At 38.9% G+C, this 25949-nt stretch overlaps 1 protein-coding gene across 1 annotated transcript in view; it reads left to right on the forward strand.

Moving 5' to 3' along the window:
* Nucleotides 1-319: 319 nt before the first annotated feature.
* The window catches only part of zfhx3b (zinc finger homeobox 3b), a 225595-nt gene continuing 199965 nt past the window's right edge, over nucleotides 320-25949 (forward strand). The window contains exons 1-2 of the mRNA XM_084403785.1: nucleotides 320-593; nucleotides 17253-17305. The gene's annotated coding sequence lies outside the window, so the exon portion shown is untranslated. The remainder of the gene's footprint in view (nucleotides 594-17252; nucleotides 17306-25949) is intronic.

The raw sequence follows: 25949 nt of genomic DNA on the forward strand, positions 1-25949 counted from the left end.
CTGGATCATTCAAGTAGATTGGGAGCAATCCCTTGTCGAAATTGTCTTCTAAACACTTAGAAAGAAAAGAAATCTGCATGTGTGTGTTCTCGCACCGGCTCCGCCAAAGGTACGCGTGCGGTTGCGTGAACGCCCGAGCCGGCGTCTACCTCTCCAGCCAGCCAGCGACTAGGAGAGCGTACTAGTGTTTGTGTGTGTGTGTGTGTGTGTGTGTGTGCGAGAGAGAGAGAGAGAGAGAGAGAGAGTGAGAGAGAGAGAGAGACACAGAGAGAGGGAGAGAGTGGGGGTATTATGCACTCTAGATGTTGGCTCTTGCTTTAAGCAGCCTGCCTGCAAGCCCAGGTACAGCACGCCGGCTCTCTAAATAAGCAGCACATTCAGGAACCCCATCAGGACAGTAGGCAGGGCTGCAGCCTGGGTGTGAAATCACACTAATGCGCCCGCTCTAGTCAGGTTGAGCAGGATCACTCACTCTCTCTCACTCACACACTACCGTTCCTCTACTACTGTAGCCCCAGCACCAGCAGCCAGAAGACAAGTGTGGATTGGACGTCAAGGAGGGCAAGAAAGAAAGGAAGGAGAGAGACAGAAAGGTCAGTACACTGCTTTCTGCTCTTTGGAGTGCTGTTCCACTCTCTCTCTCTCTCTCTGTATGTGTGTGTGTGTGTGTGTGATGGAGCTGGGACTGCTGCGTGGTGTTGGCTGAAAGTATTGATTGTAAGAGAGTTTGTGGGGAGTGCACGCTTGTTTGATCCTGCCAGGTGTGAGCGTTGGCTTGTTGGGGGGCTTTGGATTCAGGAGCAGGCCAACTGCCATTATAAGTGTCTGCAAATTCACAGGTGCCATGTCGCCGGTTTTATGTGTGCGAAAGACAAAAATGTCTCTCGTTTGTAGCGTTATAGATCTGATTGAGTCAGAAGCGGGGTGTTGTGTCTCTGTTTGTGTGTGACGGGGGTGTCGGGGTCTATATTTAGGCACTGGGGGGGGCTGGCTTACTGGTCAGATACAAAGATTGGGGGGGTGGGGTGGGGGGTGTTCAGGAAAATATATTAAGTCACCATTTGAGTCATAGTGATGCGTCTGCGTGACGGACAGCCGTGCCGTACGCAGGACTTACGTACACAGCGTTGACATATTACACACGGGGGTCACTGCACTCATGACCCGAACGCACATGGGTCAGGAGAAACACACTTTCACCCTTGAACATGGATTCCAGCTCAGAACATTTTTGTAAACAATTTTTGACTATTTGATTGGAATTTTTTTACATTTATCATATTATTTACATTAGTAATTGTAACTTGTACACACACACACACCAGGCCTTTTTTTACAGGAAAAGAAAACACTTTCCCCCTTGAACATGGATTTCACTCACTGTCAGCTACAGCCTTATGAATGTTTTTGATTGTAAATTTTCACCTTCATCATATTATGCATTAGTAATTGTAACTTGTACATTCAAACACCTGATTTTTTTGACAGGACAAAGTTCAAATTGACTTGTTGTGTCATGCTGATGTTTATGGGCCTCTTCTCATAGTTCGTGTCAACATTCAGATGCCTCGCACCCCACATGCAATGGAATAGGCGAGATTTACCAAATTGTCGGCAACACTAAAGACATCAACACACACATTTCAGCCATCTATCATGGCTGTCGCTGCATTTCTGTGGCGACAGTGATTTATTTCAGCGCGGGAGCCCATTTGAGCTGTGATGGAGAAATAAGCAGCACCCAGTCTGGCTGGAGGACTGAATGCTCACACACACACATATTAACACACAGCACGACGAGATACACCCTTGCGCGACTTCCCGTTCGCCTCACGCTAAACGCTAGAGCAAATGTGTAAAAGTTTGTCTATATTAATATGTTTTTAAGCATCGGTTGATTCGCAGAAGCATTATGAAGTTGGGTTTTTCTATTTCATCTTATTTATTCTAAATGTTAACACCAGCTGTATTGTAAAATTGCAAACATATGCTACATATGTGAGATGTAAAAAGGAAATAATTCTGCTTCCAAACCACATGGTGTGCTGTGCTGCATCCGCTCTCCTCTAGACTGAAAACTCTGCACGGAGATACTCAGAGGACAAGTGCTTTCACACACACACACACACTCATAAACACTATGAAACAGTGGCTGAGTTTTACCAGCAAGAGTAGAGCATGATTTGGATTTCACAGCATGTGTTTTTGTGTGTAGCTTGAGTTTCTGCCGGCGAGCTCTGATTTTCCTCCAGTCGAGAGTGTGCAAGTGTGTGTGCGTCCTCATCTGGCTGTCTTAAGATGATAAATTCTTACTTCATGGCTCTAACTCTACAGGCAGATTCATCAGAATGAACACACACTTGCATGCATACGTACGCTAGCACTTTAAATGTAAGATCCTAAAGCCCTGCACAAATGCATGTCTATATAAATACACTAGTCATTGCTGTCTGTGTGTTCGTACGCTTCAGCTTTTGATTTTGATCAAAGATCGTGTGTTCGTGCGTCATTTTCAATGCTATTTTAGGGCCCAGATTTGTTTTGTGTTTACGTATGTGCCCATTTCTTGCCATGTCTGCTGACAGAGTGTATTACTGCATGATTTAAGTGTATGTTCGGTGGTCCAGGTCTCTATATTGGTTGGAGTGGATGGCTGTATCAGTACCTGGGATCTCAGCTTGGCCTGCTTGTGTCAGGGTAGAGAGAAAGAAAGTAAGAGATGAGGGTTGCATCACAACACTGTATAACTTGTTGTGTAATATACATGCAATATATACTGAATTTTTTTCCCAATTTGATTCGATTTAGATCGTTTCACATATATTTATATTATACTATACCATGTATTTCTAATCATAATGTGCATTCAAATGTCATTTTAGGCTTTTGTAATTATTACACCGCAAAAAAATTGCGTGTTTGTACAGAATTTGAGCAAGTATCCTTCTTAGTATTAGGAAACATTACTTGCATTGTAGTGTTATCTAGAAAATACTTTTTAAATTAAATTTGAATTTGACATAAACTGTAATATTTCGATGAAATAGTAGTATTGTAGTGTTCCCAGGACACGGCCTTGATTTAGCCAGTTAGCTGATGTGCAGCTGTGCTAGTAAATATGGAGGTTTTCGGCTCTGCTCTGATAACATGACCAAAATTCGGCTCTGCACCTCAAATCCAGGATTAATGACAGCTTTTTGGGGCTTAACACAGACATTCATTCATATGGACGAGAACAGCGTGGCCGGCCTCTATCCCGTCTTATCGTCTGGGAGAGGCCAGAGATGCTCCACGCATGTGCTGTGGCTTCATACGCTGACCCTGTTGAACTGTGAACTGAAGATTGACCTGCTAATGTAAAATGTGTTCAGTGTAAGCATCACATTCAGATGGGTTTATATTAGTTACTGTCACTCTGTGTGTCATTTCAGTCTGTAGTTGTGGTGGTTGTGGTAAAGTGACGGTGACCATCATGGCGGCAGAGATATTGTTGGCTTTTTTTACAATCTACATGGCACAAGTTCTGGCAATTCAGTGTACATTAACAACACAAATTGGTCGATCTGTATATGTGCATGTATACATATAATATTTGAATTATTAACCATATTTGGTCATAATTATAATTTAACACCGATTATAAAGGTAACACTTTACAATAAGGTTTTGTTAATTTCAACATTTTATTAATGCATTATTCAAATCAAATGTATTATTTGTTAACATTAGTTAATGCATTGTGTACTAACATGACAAACAATTAACTGCTGGATTTTTATTAACTAACATTAACAAAGATTAATAAATACTGTAACAAATGTATTGTTAGTTCATGTTAGTGCTAACGAATGAGACCATATTGTAAAGTGTTACCATTATAAATTGTCTAAATTAATATGATTCTTGATTCTAATAATTTACCTCAAATATTAATTTGCTGTAGCCTATATTGTAACATGTTAATGTAATTTAATATAAACTAATTAATTAAAATAAATGATATTAACATAAATTAATCTATTTGTAATTGATTTATTATAATTATCTTTCATGTAAGTCATACTAATGACCTACTAGTCATTTTCTTTTGTAGAACAAATTTAATTTAATTCTCCTTTTTTTTTAAAGAAAGAAAAGCCAATTAAAACTTAATACAATATTATATGAAAAATGTTTTATTGCATTTGTTGGTATTTTAGTGAGGATATCATTAGTTGCATTTATTTATTAAGAATAGGATTGAAGTGGAGCTTGTGTTTACAGGCGGTGTCTGAACTGTGCATGTGAAACATGTTCATTTCTCTTGTCTGTTGTGTGCTGCCCCGAGGACATGTGGATGTTCTGGTCGGAGATGTGCTTATCTGAGCTGCTGGCTTTTTTAAAGGATTTCGCAATATTTCACTTGATCAGAATGAAATCGGTGCAATAGCCTACTAATGACACTGATCTACAGTATTAAAAAGAATGTGTTGTGAATTAAAGTATATTAAAATCCAGGCATCAAATTCTTTCAATCCTGTATCTTGGTGCTCACAAGGAGTTCAGCATGCTGCGTTCGCAGGAGACGAGCCTATTGGCTGCACGAGATGATTGACACCTGTTCTCTGCCTATAAGACATCTCAGTCCATGTTGACAGAGCATCCAGGAGCCGTGGATTGGTTGCTTGTTTTTTGATGTGCATGTTTACATGCATCAGCACAGGCACAACAATCTAGAATCCTCTCAACCCCTTTGTGACGTCTGCTAAAAGTGGCCTCCTGAATTTAATTTACACCAGTGCACAAAAAAAAAATATAATAATTCTTTAATCCTAAGAATCCTGAACTGAAGAACCGGAATGCTAGAGTTAGATAGGTGGAAGAAAAAAGAGCACTTTCATGTTCCGCCTGCTGTTTGTTTTGTGTTAGGACATCATTACGAAAGAGACGCAGAAAGCCCAAGGCAGATACAAAAAAAAAAAAAAAAAAAAGTTGCTGTGCGTCTGGAATTAATTTAATTACACAAGTTTGCTTGATTTGCACGTCTTCTCCTGACATCCCCGTCACAGTGTTTGTTGTGCTTCCTTGTTGTTGTTGTTGCTCCTCCACCCTGTGCTGTTCTGTTCTGTTCTGTTCCATGTTAGTCGAATGTGTAAAAATCCCTCAGAGGGTCTGAGGAGCGATCGCGCCGTCTGGGGCAAATACAGATGCTCATCTCGCATCTCATTCCATCTGATTACTGCACTCATGTGGATAATCCTCATCAAACTCTCGTGTCTGGGCTTCTGTGATACACTCATACTGTACGTGCAGCCAGATCAAACAAGAGCTTTGGCTTTCCAGCCATCTCGGTTTATTTTCTATGTCACCGATATCCAAAGGGCTTATTAGTTTACCTTCTTTGTCTCCCCCCCCCCCTCGTCCGCCTCTTTTCCATTTTTGAGAAGCACCGAGAGGAAGAGAGAGGGCTGTCTTGCACCTCGCAAAAGCGTTCGGATCATTTGTAGGCCTGAATCACACATTCTAACTGAAACACACATCCAGTTAAAATATGATAATTCAATCCCGCTCTGTTTTTATTAAATCACGCTCTCGGAATGCTGCGCTCTGCCTGATAGCGCTGTTATTGTTTGTGTAAAACACATTTTCTTTTTCTGCCTCTCTCTCTCTCTCTCTCTCTCTCTCTTTTGGGCTGGGGGTAGATGTTAGTGGCCAGTATGGGGAGGTAGTACGTCAGAGAAGACTAAAATGAGATTTCTCAGCGTGTCGTGTGTGTGTGCGCGCGCGCATGGGACGTGATGTGTGAGACTAATGGCTGTCGGTTTGGTGCCTTGGTGTTTTCATTCTGCCTTCCTGTCCTGTAATCGGGGAAAAAAGACAAGACGGGGGGAAAACAAAGAAATAATGCGGAAAGAAAGAAATAGAAAGAAATGGAAAGAAAGACCGAACGCAGGAGGGGAGGAGAGTGTGTTTATTCCTCCATCCCCCTCCCCGTCATCCGCCTCTTCTCTCTACCTCTGGAATATAATCCACTATCTCCTGACCTTCAAATCATGCCGCGCTGCAGTCATTCCAATTCACTGGCCACTATGAGCGTGAAATGTCCTCTAGCCCATTTCCCTCTCTCAGCATGGCCTCACTTCCTCTTTCACTCTCTCCGCCCCTGCACGTATTACACACATCATGATCATGCTCCAAGAAAGCCTGAACACACTGAACATGTCACCATTTTCTTTTTCCCTCTATAAATCAATTTAATTCTATCTATCCATCTATCCATCTATCTATCTTAAATCAGTCTAATTTTGGCTAATTGTAATAATCCGAATATAACAATAATATGATAATTAAATATGGAATAAAGTAAACTGAAAAATGTCATTTAAGCTGTTTGTCTTACACTTCTGATATTTTAAAATGGCTATTTCTCTTTATTAAAATAGTGACCATTTTGTTTAAAATTATATTTTATCAGCCTATCATGTCTAGAATAAATATATAACTGTGTGTGTGTGTGTGTGTACATGTTTTTCTATCCCGGTGGGGACTGAATGCACAGACTCATGGGGACTCGTGTCACCTTGGGGACCTAAATTGAGGTCCCCATGAGGAAACAAGCTTATAAATCTTTTGAAAATGTAAAAAAAGTTTTCTGTGATGGGTAGGGGGAGTGTAAGGGGACAGAATATACAGTTTGTACAGTATAAAAACCATCATGTCTATGGAGAGTCCCCACAAAGAGAGTTAACGAGACGTGTGTGTGTGGCTCAGGAATTCCCTACGTTAAGGAAAACCACTTATAAATCAAATTAAATTATGTTTTTAGAAAATGTAAAATGAGTTTTCTGTGATAAGTAGGTTTAGTGTTAATGTTAGGCCATAGAAAATATCATTTACCTGATATAAAATCAATGGAAGTCTATGCAATGTCCTCTCTAATATAGTGAAATAAACGTTTGTGTGTGTGTACATTCTGTGTTTTTTTTGTTTGTTTTTTATGTGATGCCATTTAAATATGACAGATTAAAAAAAAAAGTTTGTAATATAGTATTAAAAATGCACTTGTTTCACATGATCTGATTGTTAAAAAATCATGAGCTCTTGAATCTGGAGGGAGTTTCTCAGCACTGTGTGTCAAGAGGGGTTCTGAAGCTCTGACATTTCAGAGAAAGAGAGAGAGACAAATACATTTTACAATATTTTCATCTATACTAAAGTAAGAAAAGGAAACTTTTCAGGAATTAGTCAGGGCTAAATTTGTGATACATCTGCATCTTTAAAAGGACAACACCGGTGGTTTCTTTCGCACTAAATTGAAGGTGAGATTGCAACACGGTGGGCATGTTCATGGTGTGTGTGTGAGAAGGACGTGATTTTATTTCTTGACTTCCTGATGCAGTGGGTTTGAGGTGGCTGAAGAGCGGAACCATTATTGCACTCAACCTCAGTGCTGAGTTTATTCCTCTAACACTCCTTTTCTCTTATTTTTTTCTCTCTCCCCATTCACTTTCTCTTAAGTAAGTGTGAAATAAGCATTTGCTCTGTGTCCCTTCCGGATTTTTCGTGAATGTTCCATTTTAAGATGCATTGCATCATCTTTGTCTATTCACCAATTTTCTTTTCTTTTTTGTTGTTGCCTTATTCCCATTTTCTTGCATTGTTGTTTATTAAAGTGATTCCGAACCAGGAATTCTTCTAGGCCAGTGGGTCCCTGTAAGCAGGATCCAGGGGAACCATTTTGATATTAAGCCTAACAAACTTTTTTTTAAGAAAATCAAAAGATGACTTTTCTTATGTTAAAGTTTCTCCATCCTTGCCCTCAGAACTGTCAAAAACTATGAACAAATTTATTGAACAAATAAATGATTGTAATATTGTCAATTTTAGTAACATTAATGCTTATGCTAAAGATAAAGGTTTTGTGTTGATGATGAGAAGGCCGAAACACATTTATTTATTGAGAACCAACTTATTTGTTCAATTTAATAACAAAAAATTAATATTTTAACTGCATGTGCCATATTCAGCAGAACCATGCATGTTTTTACCCAATTCTGGAGCCTGTGGTTGAATCAATCAGTTGGACTCCATTGATAGGCGTTGACGTGAGTAATCAGTGTTTATGATGCGCTGTGAAGTCTGCGTGATTCCACACTGTCAGCATCAATTAAACTGTGTAAACTAAACTGTAGCTTTACAACTACTCATACATTTAAAGTAATTACTCATTTAAAGTAGTTCAACTTTAAGCTACACTTTTGGAAACATACATATATAACTACATTAATATATAACTAAAATATTTTGCACATCAAATGAGTATGTGCATAATTTTTCAAAAAGTTATTTTCAAAGACCTGTCTGATAGAAAAGATTAGCTAAAATGAATCCGACTTCCAAACATCCTAGGCAGCTGTGTCGATTTATACAAAATGACAAAAAGGACCGTATATTTGTTGAAAACATGCAAAGTGCACTAAAGCAATATACTGTCAAATGTATTTAGGTTTGTACATATTGACGCTACATTTTTTGATTCCCATTTAATCCTCAGACATTCTCATATGACTTTGACCATCTTTAATTGTGTAAACAGAAGCAGATTTAAGCTAATTGAAACTAATTAGGAAATGTGATGCTTTGTTTATATGTGATTCAGCAGTGTGAAGACCTTGATTGTCTCTGGCTATTCATTCTCTCGGGCCCCGCTGTCCGTTGAATATGAGCCGTGCTCATACACGTTATTGCGCAGAGATTGTGCCGCTCATTAATCACATGACCTTCAAGGGCGAGCTTAATGACCTTGCAGGAGCATATCAGGTGGAGATGGCTGATGCTGGGGAATTAAATTGTTTCTGATCACGTGGTTCTTCGTGGAGTCTGTAGCAAACGGACTGGTCCTGACTCCTAGTGCAAATTTCAAATTTCACCTGCACGACACATTGTACCATGGGGTTATATTGTTTTAGCTTAAGTTAAAGCTGAGATGGAAGAACCTGGAAAAAGGTCAGTATGACAGAGCAACATTTGTATAAAACATCATTGAGCTATAGACATCCTATAGTGTGGCATACTGAAGACCCATTATCCTCTCCCATAGGAAAGAAATGAAATCTCTTTAAGATCTCAATTGTTCCCCTAGACCGAAATTAAATTTCTTACATCTTCAGCTCCTCGGATATTTCTTTTTGAGGTAAAATACCTTGGTGATTTCACATGTTTCTCGAAGAGATCTCAATAATCTCAAACTGTGCTCATATTTGCCAAGTCTGTAAGATTTCGATAAGAACTAATTCTTTAAAAAACAGATGATCCGAGCTGATATCCACATTCACTTTATTGCTTTGTACTCTTACTGCATGTCAGCGATTGTTTCATTTGTTTACATCTTTATTTCTCATAATTTAGGAACTTTAGAAGAAACATCCGAGGAAAAAGTTGATGCTTAAATAAAACACAACTTACAAATCCCCTGAGCTATGAAAAAGCACCCTTTGAGCAATGAAGTCGTCCTTCTGCTAAACAACCATCACACAGCTTTATAAAAAAAACTGCTTATTCCTTTTTTTTTTTTTTTGAAGATATTTTAAATCTCTAAAACATTTCACTCGAGTATATTTAAACACTTTCCTTGAATGGCGCTCGTGAGTTTTCTTTGAGAGTTCGTCGCAATGAATCTTTTCTCTGATGAGTGTCTTTCAGCACTGAACTCAATGAAAGCTTTTTGTGATGTCATTCTACTTTCTCATAACCTTATAATTATTAAAGGTGATTATAATCCAGATCCCACTGATGTGTAAACTTCATATAAAACTGTGTCGGCAGCACTTTCGCTTCCAGCGGCAATCTTAGCATTAAAACATGGTCTTTCTTCTCGGTGACATTAAAATGGAGGGATTTTGTTTATCCGTGCCTTTGTTTATTTAACATTTCGCACAGCGGGGGGAGTTTTCAGATAGCTTGTTTTCAAGACAGTCCCTGCAGACAGCGAGCAAACACTCCACAGTTTCATCAAACAGAACAATGCTCAACTTTCCCCCCTCAGCGCCGTGCAGCCAAATACGCCAAAGCAGTGCACCACGGCTCAGGATGATTGAAAATTATTGTCAAAATTTTTTAGTGTCTGTAGCAATATGCATGTGGAATTTGTTTTACTGTCTCTCTCCTTTCCCTTCTTTTTCTGGATCAGAAACATAGATGTGTACCCCTTCAAGGAGACAAGCGCAGAGAGGAAGAACTCTCATAGCAACATGCATGCAATCATACACACTTAAAAATAAAGGCTCTTGATTGGCGTTAATGGTTCGATGAAGAACTCGTTGTTCTTTAGAATATTGAAATGTTCTTCACTCTAAGGAAAAAAAAGAAGGTTCTTTTCAATTTTGAAAACCACAATGGGTTCTTCTATGGCATCGTTGCGAAAAAACAACAAAACTTTTTGGAACGTTTTAAGAGTGCTGACTAGACTATTGTAGAAGGATCTATGTGTATTGACAACAAGAGGAAGCTCATTCAGTAAAGTTGGTTTGTCATTGACAAGAAGCTGTAGGGGAGAATGGGGTAAGATGTGTCAACCCCTAAAACAGGGTATGATTTTTTTGCGATTGCATGTTTATAACTGGCTAATTATATTCATCTCTCTGTGATTCGGAAAGGCACCTATTTTGGTGTGTGCGTGTCTAATTGTTTTGAAATTTATGTTAAAGTGGATGGTTTATAATGTGTGTATGTATATATATATATATATATATATATATATATATATATATATATATATATATATATATATGCACATATACATACACACACACACACACACACACACACACACACACACACACACACACACACACACACACACACACACACACACACACACACACACACACACACATACGTACACACACACACCTCTAACCTCTAAACTGCGTTTCTGTCACTTAAAATGTTTGTTGATAGCAGATTGCTTTAGTTCAGATGCATTAGTTTTACATTTATCTCATTTCTCCTTTTCTAGAGAACAACGTAAATAAAATTGATACGGCTTATTCTCCCCTACTCTGTGCTGTGCTGAATGAAGAAAATTGAGTGTCTCCCTCATTTGTCTCGTTTTCGATTCCTCTTTCTTTGTGCATTCATTAGGCACAGAACAGAATGTTTCGTTTCATAATGAAAAGTGCATTATTAGGAGCGAGACGTTGCTCCTCAAGGTCAACTGAACTGCCAGGGTTCGATGTCAACATAAAGATGATCATGTCCAGGAAGTTTGAGGGGGCATAGCGAGAGGACAGACGCAACAGACTGCAGTTTTGAACCTTATTAAATTGCACTTACTCTTGAAAACGTTGCATCTGTATAAACATTGCATCTGTCTTTCTCCTCTATCTTTTTCTCTTCTTTAGTGCAGACTTAATTCATATTTTCTTCTTTTTGGTAACCATGGCAATGAGGTCAGTGGATATGATGCTTAATTGAATCTTTCCAGAGCTTTTGTGTTCACCTCTTGTGTCTGAAATCTGCAGATTTTTTTGTCTTTCTCTCAGCACTTGTGCTTCATTTTGTGTACGTTTATGCACTTGACCTCAGAACGCAGATGCATGTCTAGAAGAGGACTATCCGGTATATCAAATATTCACAATGTACTGTATTTGCTACACTATTGCTGGTGAACAACAGAAGTAAACAACATGGTGAACTTTGCGATGATTTTAAAGAGATTTATATCTGAAAAATAATAAGTGTCATTACATTAGCTGCCTCACGACTCTCGAGAAGGAATGCTTTGCGATTGAATAACATCTCTGTTTTGAAGATCATATAAATTGATAGAAAAACACATTTAAAATGTGCAGTGTTTCTCTTCCCTGAAAAGAGACCCAAAATATTGATGACTCATCCTGCACTCACTCATTTTGTCCAATCAAATGCTCCTCGGAGTGAGAATGTCCCGCCTCTAAAAAAAAACAAACAAACACCTACTTCTGACTAGCATGTAGCAAATAATATCTCATGGCTGTGGTGGAAACTAAAGAAATGGCTGTTGGCTATTAAAAAAAAGGAACAAATCCATTGATTATATTATATCCCACCCCAACTTCCTACTGTACTTCAATGGGAAATACATTAACACAGGAAAGAACACTGCTTATCAAGCTCAAAAAAAAAAAAAAAAAAAAAATTACTGTATTTTTTTTTTTTGCATTTGCTTGACTACTGTGTCTGTTCAGTTAATAGTTCCTCTAATTGAGGGGAAAATATCCCCATAGTAAATGATGATTTGCAAAAAACAAACAGTGAAATATGTAATATATATGTATTGTATACCCCCCCCCCCCCCTTCTTTTTCACATTGTTCTCTCTTTACTTCTGATGACGGTTATTCATCTGTGCAATTATATGTTTTATGTCTCTGTCTGTCCGCGTCCCTCTCGCTGCTTTTGTTTCTTGCTTTCACAGTGTCCTGTTGGGAGTGGAATTAAAGGATTCGACTCTTTAATGCAGTAATAGATGCTCACTGCCACTTCTGCATCTCTTTCTTCCTCTCTTTCTCTCTTTGCCTGCTCACCCTGTTTTTCACCGCCGGGCCACATTTACATACTCAAATCATTCTCAGGAACGATTGTTAAATTGATTTCAAATGACTCTGATGATTCAAGTGGTGAAACAAAAAGCCGTGCAGCCAGCCAGGCATTGATACACAAAGTGATCCACTGACACTGAAGCCTCTCCCTGAGCAGGTGCGTCATTAATACCCACAAAATTGGGGTCCTTCAAGATCCGGGCATAAGTGGAACGTCTAGTCGCCACACAGACATGCTGATCCGCACTTTGTTCATGTTGTCTCATGGGTTAATCTATGACAACACTGGTGCATGTCTTGGAGAAAAGATATATATATATAAAAAAAACGTTTTTCTTGTTATAAATATAGGCTTCTTTTTTTTTATATATATATATATATATATATATAGACATAACAACAGCATTGGACAAACCAGATACATTGTTTTTTGTGTTATAGCAAAACTGCTAATTTGCAACACTTGTTTATAATAATGATTCACAAAAGAGTAACTTTTAACTTTTAAGAGTAACAAACACATTGAATTCTTAAGCTCACAAAAAAAGATTATTGTATTATAGTATTATTAGCATTCATTTACACCATTAGCATTTATTGTCCACTTTTTGACACTTCAGCCTCTGCACCATGTCAAGCTAGATAATTATTAGCTGTACAGTATAGCTTAGCTACACCAGCTTGGAAATATCATGGATAGGTGGAATAGGGAAAAGGGAAAAATAAATAAATAAACGAACACACTCCACATCAGATTTGACATATGCACTATAAAATAACCATTAGCAGTTAGCTACAATCTGAAGTGACAGTCTATCAATAATGTCCGTCTGAAAATGGGACAGGTTTGTTGCTGCCTCTAAATCATTGGAGAGTCCATAGAGCTGAGACACAGGCAGGTATAGAAAATGCATTAAGTCGAGATGTTGATGGGAGTGGTGTGAGCGTGGGGACACTTAAAGCTCCAGGGGATGTGACTTTAGCATGCCCTGTGCTGACACACACACACACACACACACTGGAGTAATAGCTCAGCATTTCAGCTCATCACCCTTTACCTTTAAACCCTGTAAATCTGAGCGTGACAAAGGTGATGATGTTGTTGGGAGTCTTTCAGGTTTTTTTTTTTTTTAATGTTGTAGCTCTGTGAGATTTAATTTAATATTGAGATATTTCTACCGAATGACTTCTATGACTGCCAAGCGTTGTTCCACTGAAAGTTAATCGAAAATGAATATGCATTTTGTATCAAGTCACTAAATTTCAATAGCCCCAAAATTTAATTTCCTCTCCATCTAAAAAAAAAAGGAGAAGGAAGATATGAAAGCCTGCCAGAAAAAGCCCTTAATTGCTCTCAATCTTTTATCTATATTGATGTCACTTATGATATTCTTTAATAAAACAGAATCATTATAGCTCTATTAAACGTCTCATAAAAAGGTCTTTTTTTTTTTTTTACCGTAGCATATATAAATCTCTTCTGCTGTGACCTCTGGTTAAATCTGCATTTATTTAGTAGACTAACTCAGACCTTTTACCCACCCAACAGCCCACTCTCAATACATACAAACACCCACTTAACTCTGTTGCCTCCTCCCTATGGCCACATTAGCATAAAATTAGCCTAGGCTGTGCATATGAATGGGCTCTATTCATGAATGAAGTGAATGTGTGTCAGGTTGGACCAGAGCGCCACGTGCCTTTTCTCTCCTGCTGGTATTAAAGTGGCAGCGTCTGATTGTCTGCTTGCCAGCGGAGCCCAGCCATCTGCCCGCGTGCCGCTCTACTTGGCATAACAGGCTGGCGTTATGGCAACAAGTGTCTTTTTCCGCATTGCCACACTCACCAGCCCTGCAAACTTGGCAGCCAGCCTGCCCGTTTGCCCGCCCCCGTATGCAGATAAAGAGCTTATTATGCCCAGGCAGTGGGTGGGGGAGCAGGAGGCGGGGCTGCTGATTTACATATCACCGCCGAGTTGACACCCTCCAGATGCAAAACAGCCAAGTAGCAATTAAGGCTGCTTAGTGCTTTTGTTTAGTGTGGTGGAGTGGGCAAGCCGGGCGGGCATTGCTCAGCCGCCTCCAGAGGGGACGTGTAAGAGAATTTCAGCTCGGCACGTGGCGCCTACCCGCCCCTCCCTTTTCGTAGCTCGGCACGCGTGCGGCTTGAATATACGCACCCCCGACGCTAGGTGGTCTGCTGACTTAGGCCTGGCACTATGAGCTGCTTGCAGGCACTAGCCAATGATTACATGCATCACAAACCACTGATACGGACCGATTGCTGATGAATCGAGCGCTTTACAACAGCCAGCGTATTCAGTCTAATTCAAATCTTTATGTTATGCTGGCTGATATGGCAGTCATGTTAGACTTTATACTGACACTTAGTGGCCTGGATGCAACATCACGCAAAACCAAGTTGGCATTGTGGAAATGTGCTATTCAAAGTTAGCCACGATTCATTTTCAAGCAAAAGTGTCCAATAACGGGAAGTTATTGAGATAAAATAAGTTGTATCCATCTGGTCATGTGATCTTAAAGGGATAGTTCACTCAAAAATTGACATTCTGTTATTAATTACTCAACTTCATGTCATTGCAAACCCTTAAGACTTAGGAACACTTAGGATTTTTACGTCCCTCCGTTTACAGCTTCGCAACTACTACTTTTGAGCGGTTTAGTCTAAATTTTCTGAAGAGAATCGATCGCTTTATATGATGAACAGATTGAATTTAGGCTTTTATTCACATATAAACATTCATCAACTCACACATCAGTTGGGGTAAACGGAAGCTCAAGCATGTTCACTTGACGTGCGAGAACCAATGAGGTTTATTCTTGTGTTACGCATCACGTTTGAGCTTCAGCAAGAACCAATGAGGTTTGTTCTCGTGCGTCAAGCTGGTTCGGTTGAGCTTCTGTTTATGTCCGCTGATCAATGTAAATATTTAGATACAAGACTAAATTGACTCTGTTCATGATTTAAAACGATTGTGTCTTCTAAAAAAAAATGTAGACTGAACCACTCGATTCATATGGATTAATTTTATGATCTCTTTATGAACTTTTTGAAACATTAAAGTGGTAGTTGCGTAGCTGTCAATGGAGGGACAGAAAGATCTCAGATTTCATCATAAAGTTCTTCATTTGTGTTCCTGAAGATGAGCAAAAGTCTTATGGGTTTGGAACGACATGAGGATGAGCAATTAATGACAGAATTTTCATTTTTGGGTGAACTAACCCTTTAAAATGGCTTTCACTTTAGTTGGATTTAGTCATTTTGTTGTATATTTTGTGTTTTAAATGTTTTTATTTTATTTCAGTTTTTGTTTGTTATGTAGCACACCAAGTTAAGCTAAATGAAATGTTTCCATGCCAGCTAGCTGAAAAAAAAGTGGGGAAAAAAAGTGAAATATTTGATTTTCTAAAGTTAATAACTGGATCCAGGCGATTAAAAATGTAACCCTGCTCCAGACCTGAACTGGAGAGATGCATGTTAGGCCGAGTGAAAGGTGTACGCCTGAGTTTGCATGTGCACACAACATGCATTGATGAATTGTGGGTGTGTTTCTTCATCTGTTGAGAAGACCTTCCATAGCAGCGGTATAGAAAAACACTTACTGCTAATGCAAATAACAGGGCAGTATAAATCAGTGGCCAGGAGCGGGCAAGCGAATATTGTGTAATAGTTATTGCGAAATGAAGTGGCATTGGGATCAATACCTCACTATATCTCACTCGGCTGTGGTGGGCCTTTGGAGGCAGGGGTCCTCTCTACTGCCTCCACGGGGCACCATAAATCTGTTGGTGTGTCTGGATGTGTGTGTGTGTGTGTGTGAGACTGTGCCCTCTTATTAAAGAGAGCCAGTAATTAGCACTTTGCCCCAAAGCTGCTTGGAAAATCTAGCCTCACGTAAAGGTATTGCACTAAAATATGTGTCATAGTGTGCATGTTCTTTTCTTTTTTTCTTCTTCTTTTTTTACAGTCTCACAATATTCAATATTTCCATTCAGATGCGATAAAAAGGATTATTAGACTGGTGGTAAGTGGATGAATTTTCTGTATGTTTTCCCACAATTCCTTGTACAATAACTGTGTCAACCCAGTCAATACATTCTTAAAGGTTTTAAAGCAAAATGCGTTCTAAATATAATTTATGCTCATCTCCAGAAAATGAAAGAATGTACTCAACACATTATCTGTACACTTTGCAATTGAATTTTTCTGTGCTTTTGAAAGTATTGTTTTAATATAAAGAGCACAATAATGGCTGATCTCCAAAAGAGATATGAAGTGGTACTGCGTGAAATATCAGGGTGTTTGTCCCTGTGCGTCTTTGTGTCCAAATATGCATTTAGGTGCGCGCTGTTATGGTCACTATGTACACCTTTGTTCTTTGGTACAATATGCCATCTATTGTCATGGATGTGGTTTGGTCTTTTCCATGGCTTGTCCATTACAAGGTTTATTCACAAGTTGATTTTATATGGTGTTAAGTACGGCCTTGGGGCCAGAAATGATTGGGACCAGTCAGAAAGTATTCGAGTAAGAATGTTGATCAGTCAGCTTGCAGATTAGAGACCTTGGTGTTTTCTTTGAGACGGCTGATTGAAGTGGATGAGGAAAATTGAATTTCAGATTTGATTGAAGGCTGTTTGATTATGATTATTTCTTTGTGTGTCCTTTTTAGGTCGGTGAGGAAACGAGGAAAGGGATTTTGCAGCTGTTCTTCATCGACTGTTGGTGAGTCTGAGCGCACAAAATCATTAAAAGAAGTTTGTCGTCACACTGTGTGTAATTTCCGAACGTGGCATCTGTAACCTACCTCGTGGGCAAATTTTCCGTCTCTTTTCCACACGGCCGTAGTGCATTTGGCTGGGAGAGTGAATTATCACTGTGGCGGGGACGTTTGTGCAGGTTTAGATGTGACAGTATATCTAAAAGAGCTCACTACAATATTGATCTCTCACACTGAAGTCGTTTGCCATGTGCTATTCCTGGCCTCTGTCACTCACTGAGAATTATGGGTAAAAAATAGAATGCCACCGCATGACAAAATGTCATATCGTTTCAAGCAAGTAAAGGAAACAAGATACATTTATGCATCTATATCTGCATAAAATGGCAAATATTTTTGGCTTTAGAGCACAAATGTTTGTGGTAAGATGTAATTATTACATTCATTTACTATTTTAAATGTGCAATTAGCATGTGAGCTTCCTTAAAAATAATTATCAAACTTTTTGGAATGGTTTTAGGAAGGATTTATTTAGTTTCCCTCAAGGGGAGAAGGTGGAAAAGCTCTTCACTCTTTTGCTTGAAAAAAACAATTTTGCCTTTAAGACGTATGATACTAAAAGGAGTGCTGCTTTTTTAATACTTTATATTGAAGCCCCACTGTTTTAAATGCAAGCAAGTAATTACCATATAAATATCAGCCTCTCTTTTATGAGAATTTTAAAGACACTTTCAGTGTAAAAAACAGATGTTGAGGCAATCTCACATAATTGGATATCGACATTATGTGGTTTTGCTAATCAACACCAATGAAGAGGCATTCTATTATTATTATTTTTTTTAATTTATTAATCCACTCAAGTGCAGTTTTATGGCTCTGAAGTGGTAGACTTGTAAACCAACAGGCCTGCGCTCTCAAAGGGGAGCCAGATGGAGAAGGAAAGTGTTTTGGCAACATGTTTTCCAGCAAACGACACACACACACACACACACAGGCTAACAGTCTCTTCATTTGTAAACCGATGTTGGTCTGTGGGTCTTTGCTAGCCATATGACTGCTCTTCAAGTTCTTCTTCTAAGCAATCTGTATCTCACCCCAGCCTAGCCTTGAACTTGGAGACACTGGATGGAGGTCAAATGCCAAAGGTCATCCTGCATGTCTGAGGTTGATCTTGTCGTGTGGATTATGAAGCGGTGGGTTGTTTGCTCTTCCACTCTGGAGTGGAGGAAGGGGCAGTTGCTCAGCACAGCTCAGAGCTACAGCCTCTGGCGATCGAGTTGGACTCATGTGTAAGCTGTGTGTTGTAGGGTTAGAGTTCCTGACCTCTGACCTGCATCAGTGAAGGACGCATGATACAGCATGAACAGTCCTAATGCCCTCCTCAATGAGTGGACAATAGACACTGCTATTGATCCACTGGCGCAGTCTGTCTCACTGTTTAAGAGAACTCGGTCAGCTTGCTGTCAGCAACTAAATCTACTAGAGATGTGCATTCTATATGCAACAGATGAATCAAACGATTATGGGGTGGGGTGATAGAGACGTTTTTAGAGAAGTTTTATTTCAAAATAATAGCTTAATAAAAAAAAAATATATATATATATATATATATATTATTTTTTATACAATTGTATTAAAGGTACACTACGTAATTTTTCGCCACTAGAGGTCGTTTATTCAAAACAAAGGCGTAGCTTGATGACACCTTGATTTCGCAGAATTATGGGAGTTGTTGTCTTCACCTCTACATGCAACAGAACTCGTTACGTGGTTTCTACACGTTTCCATGGTTTATACAAAATATATCTGGAAATCGAGGGTAACGCAGGTATGATGTCATTGATAGGCGACGCACGGACATGGTTCATGTCCTGGTTAAAACTGCTTATTTCTCTGGATTTTAACATTCTTAGAAACATTTGGGATAATGTAAGTACACAAATCAACAAAATATATAACATTGTTCTAGTAGTTTTTGGATATTTTGATCCAAAAATCGTACATAGTGTGCCTTTAAGAAGACAGATAGATAGATAGATAGATAGATAGATAGATAGATAGATAGATAGATAGATAGATAGATAGATATCAATTCGTTTTTCTAGACAGAAATAGACAGAAAACCAATACATTAGTAATAATTTATATATATATTTGTAAGAATACTTCATTTACAAGAATGCATTACCTTACATTTCTTTGAGTAACAAATCCGTAAATTCCTACTCATTCCAATTGATTTCCTATTCAACTTCCAGAGGTGTGTGTACTGAAAGAGACAGTTTTGAATTTCACGCAACCCTGAGGTGTATGACCCCATGAAAGTTTTCCATAACCTCTGATGCATTGCGCTTTAAACTTAATCCTCACACATGAAGAAATGATTTTGGTCTTTGCTCTGTCTGTGTGATTAGCACTTCACGTGAGGGATCTTTACGCCAACTTACACCATTCTTTGCTTCGGTTACAATCACAATAAAACTATGTGTAAAACACTGCAATAATAATACATTACAGCTAGTATAACTGACTCAGGAAGCCCCCGTTTCCCTTCAGATAGCACCGTGTGATAAACACCACTCATGCTTGTGGCAGGGCCAGGTGTTAGACCACCACCTTCTTCAACCTAAACCAGCCAAACCATGTCCTAATACTCTCTCTCTCTCTCCTCACTACTGGCTTTGCAATAGGAACATCTGGATGTGAAAGCAGCCTAGAAATACACAGGCACAGCAGGCCCTTCTCTCCTTTTCCCCCCTCCTCCCTTTCCCTCTCTCCCTCTCCCTCACTTGTGTCGAAAATCTGCTGGAGTGGTCAGAGGTAGAACAACATGTGGAGCGGCCGTATTCTCTTTCGGTTTCCTTTTTTTGTGTTTTGTTTTTTTCCCCTCCTTCTCGTTCCAGGGGAGATCCAGGCCAGTGATAATCCCTCTCTCTCCTCATTAAAGGGAGCTGAATAAACACAGGCCTCTTCCAGTTGTTCCTGCAAATTTCCTCACCAGCCGTCAGGAGACCTTAGAGCGGGCCGGCCCTTCAAAGGCCTGGAGGGCTGGAGGTGGCTCAGGGAGTGCTGGGTCAGGAACATTAGCCGCCACTGAGGGAGCCCGGCCCGGCCCGGCCCGGCACTCACTTAGCCTGCGGTCAAAAAGAGAGAGAGCATAAAGACAAAGACAGAGCGCATGGAGATAAAGCTACATATATTTTGTGCAAGTTTTGTTGCGTTTGGCCCCTTCTTTCTGTATTTGGAGCTGGTTTTAGGAAGAAATACTTCAGAGTTTTAATAACACACTCACTTAGTACAACACACCACACACTAATAAGGTTTTTGCGGTGGGCAGGGATTCTAAATGAGTAGTAATACTCCAGACACAGGCCAATCTTCTCCATGGTTAAGTTAGAGCCTGTTGTCGGCCTTGTTTTAATTTACAAGCTGTGTAGTGACATTCATTTTCTCCTCTCTTCACTTCCTGCCCATCAGCTAAGAGGGGCAGCGGTTCACTTGCGTCGCTTGTGGAAAAGGCAATTAAACAGTCCGAATGACTGCGGCAACTTCAGCGGAGAGCGAAAAAGAGCCAACCCTCTTGTTTAATTGCTTACTCACTAACTCTGTAGGATGAATAAATTGATCAAATTGTGTCCCAAGAGGTATCGAGGAAAAAGCACCACCCCAAAATGCCAAAATTGTATCTATTATCGCAGTCCATTGTTTTTGTCCACTGGTTTTATTTGATGTTATGTTATACTGATTTAGAATTTAATTTTCAAATTATAAAATGTATGATTGAGAGAAAATCGTGTTGCCAGAGACTTGGAGCGGCTGTGTACTTTCAAACATAGTCATATTGAAAAAAAATGAGCCTCCACCTACATTTTTGCATAACTTCAAAAACGTACCTATACTTTACTACAGTTTCCCACTGAATAGAACACTAATGGCAGTAAAAGGGCGACAACTTTTATTTCTTTCCACACAAATTATGAATTCAGGCGCAGATTATCAATTAATAAATAGTTTTTTTTTTTTTTTAAATTCCTTCCACAATATTATGTTTTATAACCTCAAACTCTATTACCATAGTCGCGTGATTTGTAAACTAATACAGTTTGACGTTTGCATGACATAACCAGCTCCATATGTATGGCTTTTCTGACATAGTAAACTTGCTCGGTAGTTTACCTGGTACATCACTTTGCTTGTGAGCACTCAGGTACAAATCCAGTGAAACGCGGTTCGACAAAAGAGCAAAGACTTCAATAACCAAGCGAAAATGTCATGGTTGCTTCATAAATGTGTTTTAACTCACTTTTGCTTTTGTTAAAGGGATAGTTCACCCAAAAATGAAAATTCTATCATTGTTTACTCACCCTCAAGTTGTTCCAAACCTGTATGAGTTTCTTTGTTCTGCTGAACACAAAGGAAGATATTTGGAAGAATGTTTGTAACCAAACAGATCTCGGTCCCCATTGACTACCATAGTATGGAAGTCAATGGGGACCGAGATCTGTTGATTACAAACATTCTTCCAAATATCTTCCTTTGTGTTCAGCAGAACAAAGAAACTCATACAGGTTTGGAACAACTTGAGGGTGAGTAAATGACAGAATTATGACAGAATTTTCATTTTTGGGTGAACTATCCCTTTAATACTATAGGTTAGGTTTAGTGTAGGTGGTAAGTTACTTTTGAATGCGATAGATCATTAACCTTTTAGCGGCACTCATTGGACATTTCATTTCCGAACTGCCGTGATACGTACTACGACCAGTCTGATAAAATGCTGCCAGAAGTATCTGTTTCTGAGAAAACTGAATGCACTTTTAATGCCATTCACTGCACATTTCACTTTGAAAGTGCTGCAAGATGTGCAAGAAGCATACGTTAGATACGTTGATCTGTGGTGCTAATGTGGGCATATTGTATTTGAATCCAGCTAGCAACATTTACCCATACCATTCATCCATTATTTATCATCATTGCTCTGCTGTCACCAGTGTTGGGGAAAGTCACTTTAAGTAGTGCAATATTGCATTACTCCCTAAAAAAGTAACTAATTACGTTACTTAGTTACTTTTTATGGAAAGTACTTTTGCGGGCTTGTTTGTTTGTTTGTTTTCAGTAACAAAAAAAAGTTATATTTGTGGCAAATGTAAAGGCCCTTTCACCCCAAAAGTGAAATGAAAAAGCCTCAAGCTTAAAGGGGTCATCGGATGCAAAATTCACTTTTATATGGTGTTTGCATATAAATGAGTCTTTGCAGTGTGTGTAAAAAAAAAAAAAAAAATCCATTCACTCCTTTTTTTATAATCCTCAAAAAGTCTAAACACTCTCAATAATCAGGCCGTTTGGATTTTCTGAGCACTATGAAGTCATAATGCTCATGCTCCGCCCACGACCACTGACGGATTGCCCCGTATTAGCATATTTCTGCCCTCAGCCATTCGACACCCCCCATGGAAGAGAGGGGTGGGGTGAGCAGTTGCTCATTATCATTTAAAGAGACATGCACCAAAACAGGTCACTGTGAAACAAAGCTGTTTTTGAGGAGGTAAAAAGGGTGTTGTTGTATTGTGGTGTGAATTGAGGAATTTTAACCAAAGTATATTACAAACTTTACGTGAACACCCTAAAGAATCATACCAACTTGTGGAAAATTGTCAAGGAAATGCACATTCACACCTGTACAGTAGCTCCAACAAACCTTTCAGCTGCTGCCATTCTGGATCGCAGAAGAACAGGATGCAGGAGAAAAAAGTTCAACTTTCAAGTGTCTGTTAAATATATAATGTAAATTTAGTTTGTTGATCGACAAGCAACTGAGAAAAAATAGTCAAAATACCGTAGCTACCTTTTTTTTTAAATAGTAAATTTATAGGGTAGCTATTTTACAAGCTAAAAAAAAAAAAAAAAAACACATATTAGTTTATCTTAGTTTAGATGTTTATCTAAAGGCATTTTGGCTATTAGTATGGTTGAATTGGTTCATCGAAGGTCAGCAGCAAAGACAGTGGTTAATAAAGTGAGATTAAATACATAAAGTATATTTATGTAATTCAACATTTAATTATTGCAAGTTTGTGTAATAATCTGAGTTTGCATTTCATTGTTTTTATTTTATTTTGAGGAATACTGAATCTGTTTTTGTGCAAGTGAGATGAGTAAATGCATGCTCACATTAGTCTAGAACTACAATAACCATCATGTTCACACAGCGCACACAACGTCTCTGCACTTACTCTTGATTTCTCTCAACATGGGGACAGGTAACTAAGATTACTTATCTGAAAAAGCAACTCTTCTTGTAAATGTAAAAGTAATATGTTACTTTACTAGTTACTTGAAAAAGTAATCTGATTACGTAACTTGCGTTGCTTGTAATGCGTTACCCCCAACACCGGCTGTCACTAAAAATAAATGGTCAAAAATGTTAGTTTTTATTAACTATATATAACCTTGGAAACTATATATCATTATACACCATTCATTGTCTATAGCGGCTGTGTAAATCAAATGTGGACTGGTTTGTGAATTATATTTCGGATGCATATGTGTACGTGTGTGTTTTACGGTGTGCGTGCACATGAGAAAGCCTTGTGGCCATCAGACTCCCATCAGGCCATTATTATTGGTTGAGCAGAGAGTCAGTGGCAGAGGCACCTGCCTAGAATACTAATGAGCACAGCAGGCAACACCCACATACACACATTAAGCATGCACATGTATTGTTTGATCACTCACACTTACTTGATCTTCTGTATCAGAAAGGAAACAAGATGGATACAAGATGGCTGCCACATGGACGTGCTCTCTGGACATAGACGTGCACACTTCACTTCATCAGCAGCATAGACACATCATAGCTTACACATGCTGAACTAACGTCACACACCACAGTGTACACACACCACCGGCTGCTGTGCAAAGGCAAATATGGCCTTCTACGTCCCCTTTTGGTCTGTTTTACACACACACACACACACACACACACACACACGTGAGGAGACATAGAGGAATGGTCATTACAGGGTGCAAGGCAAACACTCAGTTCGGATGCTTTTGGGAAAAAAAAAAGCTTGTGTTTCTGGGTCCATTTTTACTCTGCATGTGTTGGGAAAGACGCTTGACATTTGTGAAGTATCTAGTTTTTATAATTTTTTTTACTAAGCCTGGCTTTGTGTATTATGAATATTGTGGGAAAAAATCGCTTGTCATGTTGCATATTTGTAAGTCACTTTGGATAAAAGTGTCTGCTAAATATTTAAATGTAAATTTAGTTTGTTGATTGACAAGCAACAGAGAAAAAATAGTCAAGCTACTGTAGCTACCTTTTTTTAAATTGTACATTTATAGGGTAGCTATTTTACAAGCTAAAAAAAAAAAAAAGTGAAGGCAGTGTCTTTTATATAATTAGTTATTTTCTAGCCCAGATGAACAGGGAAATGAACACACAAATGTACAGTTAATGCATCCATAATCCATACAATAAAAATAATTGCTTTTTAATCTTATTATATATCGTTTATTGTATATAGTTCCCATGGCAGACAGCTTTATTTAATCATAAAAGTATTTTAAAATTGTCCATATTGCAAGTCTCGGTCACACTCATTCAAGCATTTACCGCTTCCAGAAACATTGTTAGTTTGACATCAGTGATGTCACATGTATTTCTCTTACATCTTGTGTCTGATTGACATGGCAAGTTTTTAACATCATTTTGAAAAAGAGTTGTGAGGGTACGATTTACAGTAAATTACTACTTGCAGTTCTTTATACACATCTATAGCTGTATAAGACTTGAAATTGAATTGAAAACATTTTTGGTGCTTTTTTTAACACTTTTTTTGAGTGTGAGCATCTTGTGAGCATCTGTCTTGTTAGTGTTTTGTTGTTGTTGTTGTTGTTGTTGTTGAGGAGTGTTTAGGGGTGGGGCTAATGGCTCAAAAATAGAATAAAGATGTTATATTATATACATACAGAGTATAAAATATTGAGGCTATGGCCACTTCAGTATGTTGCATCATTCAAAAACATTAATATACCAAAAATGGCCACATTTTGGTGGTGCATGAATAAAAGTTACCCTGTCCTGCACAACACTGCTTCCCCCAGTGGTAAGATAAAAATGGCCAAGAGTGTTTAAAAGACAGAGTTTTCTGATTAAAAAACCTATACATCGCTGTAAGAAGGGCTAATTAATGAATGCAGACGTATTGATTAGTAAAGTGACAGGGCCGAGACGTAATGAGGGGCTGACAGAAGCTGAAAATGTCAAAGCCAAAAGGTTTCCAGGCATGAAGAGGGACTGAAGAAAGAAAGAGAGAGTGGTGGTGGAAGGGTTGGTTAGGTTGAGTTCAAGGCCATCGAGAGGTACGCTGACCCCGAGGAATGGGGGACGCTGGAGAAGAATCGTGAACGGCGTGATGGGCTCAACGTGTCTGACATTCAGCCGACTCTATAGGACCCAAGGGAGAGCAGGGTCAGGAGTACCCCCTCCATCCCCCCTCGCATTACTGCACCATTTCAAGCCGCCCAGCACCTATTTCCTTCAATAAAAACTAATAACCTTCTCTGTCAGGAATCACAGCAACCCTTAAGTGTTGGACTGAAGGGGCCCACGCAGGATGGGCTGTAATTGCAGAACAGGAGTCC

This window comes from Rutilus rutilus (assembly GCF_951802725.1).
Source record: "Rutilus rutilus genome assembly, chromosome: 3".
NCBI lineage: Eukaryota > Metazoa > Chordata > Actinopteri > Cypriniformes > Leuciscidae > Rutilus > Rutilus rutilus.